Source organism: Corvus brachyrhynchos, unplaced genomic scaffold (assembly GCF_000691975.1).
Source record: "Corvus brachyrhynchos isolate BGI_N302 unplaced genomic scaffold, ASM69197v1 scaffold395, whole genome shotgun sequence".
In the NCBI taxonomy this organism is placed as follows: Eukaryota; Metazoa; Chordata; class Aves; order Passeriformes; family Corvidae; genus Corvus; species Corvus brachyrhynchos.
In genome coordinates, this window is record NW_008238340.1 from 1,599,655 (window position 1) to 1,600,130 (window position 476).

Below are 476 nucleotides of genomic sequence, written 5' to 3' on the forward strand. Positions count from 1 at the left end.
GGCACTAACCCCAGCTGGTGCCCGCTCTGGCCCGCCTCGCCTCTCCTTTGGCTTCAGCGGCACCCAAGGCTGGGGAGCACCGGGTGGGTGCTGCACGGCTGAGGGAGCCCCACCGGGACAGACAAAGAGGGGGCTGCGGCCAGTTCCAGCCTCCCGTCCTGGAGCTCGGGCTGGGGATGGATCCCTGGGGTGGGGGTCAGCACTGCTCCCCCCACACCCTGCCTCCCCCCGCTACCGTGGGTCTGTGCCAACGGGCAAGGGAGGGCGGTGGCCGGGCCCGCGGCGAGGCAGTGCAAGTCCCTCCCGCGCCCAGCACTCCCGTCATGTGGTTTCTTACCCCCTGGACTCATATCCAAAAAAGCATTTCCTCCTGCTGCGGTTGGGCGTAAAAGCCTGTCTGGGGAGGGCTGGCGCTCACTCACCACGTGTCGCGTGCTGCTGACGGCAGCCCAGGGGGGCCGGGGCCCCCTGCCCCG